Source organism: Montipora capricornis, chromosome 10 (assembly GCF_036669925.1).
Source record: "Montipora capricornis isolate CH-2021 chromosome 10, ASM3666992v2, whole genome shotgun sequence".
NCBI classification, from domain to species: domain Eukaryota; kingdom Metazoa; phylum Cnidaria; class Anthozoa; order Scleractinia; family Acroporidae; genus Montipora; species Montipora capricornis.
In genome coordinates, this window is record NC_090892.1 from 36,187,262 (window position 1) to 36,191,493 (window position 4,232).

Sequence of the window (4,232 nt, forward strand, 5' to 3'; positions counted from 1 at the left end):
GAACGAAATAAAGTAAGTTAACTCAACTTCCTAAGACGAAGTTTTACGAAGATTACGACAGCGTCTCAAACAAGATCGTCGCAAAACAGTCAAAAGGATCGAAAAGACAAAACAAAGTAAACAAGGTGAGTTAACTTACTTTATTTCGTTCATTCATTGGTAACATTTCGCTTCTTTGCTCCTTTGTCGTGAAACCAACTCAAAAAACAAAAACAAATAGGCCATTTCCGAGTTCATGTCTGCCTCCTTTTCAAACCGAGTCCAAGTGCGAAGTTTTTGTAATGGTAATTAGTTCTACTTTACATATGAATGAAAACTAATTTTCGTAACAAAAACTTCGCACGTAGACTCGCTTGGAAGATGAGGCAGGCTTGAACTCGGAAATGGCCTATTGCCTTGAATAGTGTTTTTGCTGACGTGACGCTTTTCACAGCCACGTCTCACGCGTAACGCAAGCTTGGGCTTGATTGTACGAGAATAATCATAAAAATTACAATTTCCTCGAGTGTGATTGGTTTAAAAAAGCTCCTATTTTCTACTAATTCACTTTCCAAGTTGTTATCGGACAGTCCAACAAGCCAATCGCATTTAAAGTTGTAGGCCAGAGGCCTAGGGGCCAATCTACACGATACGATCTTTTCGCATGCGACAAGCTCACGACAGGCCTACGACATGACTTACGACTGTCGCAGCGTTTTAAAACATGTTTTAAAATGCTACGACATTTTTTTCTGACGCACACAACAATCGTAAATCATGTCGTGGGCCTGTCGTAACCCGTTATCGCATGCGACAAAATCGTACTGTGGAAATCGGCTCTAATTTTGCATTGCGCAACCCAACTGCGCATAATTTCTTGCGTCATTGGCGCGCGCATTGGCTCACAGACATTGATAAAATGGCGGATTTTCACTGACGCCGAGCTTAATCTGTCAAGGAATGGCTATTTTCTTCTGAACCAGCAAGGTGACCTCCTCTTTTTAATGGTGTTATGTACTCGTAATAGGTACACGGAAGACATATTTTAAGGAGAAAAATGTTGGATAGTAGAAGTTGTAGTATTTATGTATAAATGACGTGAACACTGCATTTGGAGCCAGACACGGAGTGTGAGGTGATGACGCATGTAAGATCGAGCAATTTGAAATCACTTTACTGAAAGATTTTGGCCGGACAAACAAGAAGGCTCAATTTTTCAGTAATGTTCGGTAGCTTTTGCTATATAACAACAATTTTTCCGGTTAATCAAGTTTCGAACGCTTCTCGCGTAATTCGGAAAAAAACGCTTAAAGGGCATACAGCGCGAAAACAAGCACGGTGACCCTATCCTTTTACTGCATTTTTTTAATGTTCTGTGCATGAATATCGATTGAGCCAAGTTTGACAGAAATCTGGATAGTACGTCATTTTCAAAGCAATTACCTCAAAAAATAGAAGCTATAAAAATTTTGTCACCGTCATCTTCTCCTCAGTTTGTGACAATTACGATTAATTGATAATAGGACTTCATGTAGTACAGTTCAAGGAGAAATTTGGGTGGAAATTTCAAATTACTCGCTCGATTACTCCTTGAATGGGCCATTTCCGAGTTAATGCCTAATCACCTCAACGGCAACCAATCAGCGTAGATAATTTTCAATACTCACCCATATAATTATACTAATATTATATAATGATAATAAGACTGGCCATTTCTTAGTTCATGTCTGCCACCTCTTCAAAGCGAGTCTAAGTGCGAAGTTTTTCTTATGAAAATTAGTTTTCATTCATATGTAGAGTAAAACTAATTACCATCACAAAAACGTCGCACTTAGACTCGCTTTAAAGAGGAGACAGACATGAACTGGGAAATGGCCTGTTGTACTTATTACCATTATCAATAATATTAGTACAATTACATGGGTGATTATTGAAAATTCTCTACGCTGATTGGTTGCCGTTGAGGTGATTATTACGCTTTAATCACCTACGCCTCGCCTCACCGATATTCACCTCGTCTTCGGAGAATAATTGTTAAATGATGTACACAAAAACACTTTCAAAACAACTTATAATTATGCAGGGCAACGCACGCGTATGACGAATAACGTACAAATTTTGCATCATCCAGTGATCCCATTTCATTGGCTGTGAGTTCTTTCATCACTGACCAATCAAAATTCATGGTTTGACATCTCTTTTTTACCGAATTAACGCTGTTCTGTACTGTATTACCATCAGAATGGATACATTTTCCATGTATGTTATAAAAGCACAAATCAACACCGAACTTAAAATACACACAAGGAAAAAATAATAAGCCGGTGTAAATCCCTGAAACGAGTCATTTTTCTGTATGAATCCCACATCAAAAGGCGCCTCGTTCCTCAGCCCTGCTACCTCTTTGGCATGGTTTACATCGACGGGGTTTCAAATCGAGACGGTTTTACGAGGCCGGTTGAAACACTTGATCAACTAGTGAAATCTCACGAAAACCGTTCTTGTCAAATAAAACACGAAAAAGTAACCAAACACTACCAATGCGATATTTTGCGAAAATACATTGTTTTATTAAAATAATATATCATAATTTACATTATAATCCATCAAATATTTTCGCTCGCACGCGATTGGTCTAAACACGTCACGTGACCGAAAACTGGGAAATATCCGGTGATATTTCCTAATACATTTGCAATTAAAATAAACTTCACAATGGAGGACGGTTAGTTTTTGGGCCGGAAGAAGAAATTAACCTGTTTTTGACGGCAAGCTGTTCGTAAACGTTTCGTCTCATTTGTAAGCTCCGGCCTTGTGAAAAATATTTGAAGGACAATAAACACAACAGTGTCCATCTGCCTTTTAAAAAATACTCAAATATCTGAGCATATTTTCACTCCAAATGGACGCTCTTGTTTATATATGGTATATCAGGACCGCGTCGGCAATTAATTTATGATATTTTGTAAGGAAAGTGAAAGTGCCTAGCTAATATCTAGTCCAAAATGGCCGCCATTTTGATATTCTTTTGTTTCCTTGCAAATTGGCCCTTTTGGCTTCGCTATCAAACGTAAAATAGGCCACTTGCACTAAGAGGTCACGTGACCATTGCTTCCTTTAAACAATGAGTTGGAATCTTGCTGATGCAAAAAATTGACAGAGCACATAAAAATTAGCTTACACCCGAAATTTGAGAGGAAACGCATTTAAGGAAGATATTTTATGGCACTTTGATTTTTCAACAAAGCAGTATGATTTGTATTGGCCGCCATGTTGGAGGGCATACTCTTGCCCTCCAATATGGCGGCCAAAGCTACTTTTTGCTTATATCTTGTTAAACGTTTAATAGTTACGCTCAGATGTGCTGTAAACGTTAGCACATAATTTTTTCAACATCCTCCTTGAAGTTTAAGTGCAAAGCTTGAGTTCAGAAAGAAGTAATTCATAATTTTAAAATCACATTTCGGTCACGTGACCAGCGAGGAACTTACTAATTTTAAGAAAATGGTGAGGGTTTGAAAACCAAATCACTATTATTATGTTTAAGATATGACCCACTAATCGTTTTTCGAAGGCAAAATCATATAGCTTTCATTTTCATGAAAACTATGTCACATGACCTCTTAGTGCAAATGGCCTATTCAAAAGAACACTTAACCTTGAACGAGGCCAAAAGGGTAATCAAACAAAATAATACTAAAATGGCAGCCATTTTGGAATAAGGTGTATACAAAGTCGTTCCAATGTTATCATCTGGCTAAACGAGACCGTCGTAGGTTAATTCAAGGCCAGTACTATATCGCTTCCGTTTATGTTATCGACGTTTTATCGACACTGGCAATCAGATAAATTGAGGAAAAAAATGGACGAAATCATGAATGAAAAGGAGGGCTATTCTTCAAGAGTTCGCAACATTGCTGCAAGAGTTGGGCCAAGTTAAATCCGTGTTACAATATTCGTTTTTACTTTGAAGCGTTACAGACTAAACGTTTTAACGGTGAATATACGGCCAAGATGGTGGAAGCGTGTACACAAGCAACGAATTACGATAAAGGAGCAAAGTACTATTTGCTCGTCAATAGTCGGTTTGACGGCGATCAGTCTCTTTCTTCTCCTACGCTACGTGGACGCAAGCTTGTCTTGCGCTTGAGGAAGATACGCTACGCGTTGGGCGCGTTGGAGATGAAAGGACGACTTTTCGCAGACGGTTTAGGGGCTGGTTACAGTCGCATGTACTTCACCAAAATAATTAA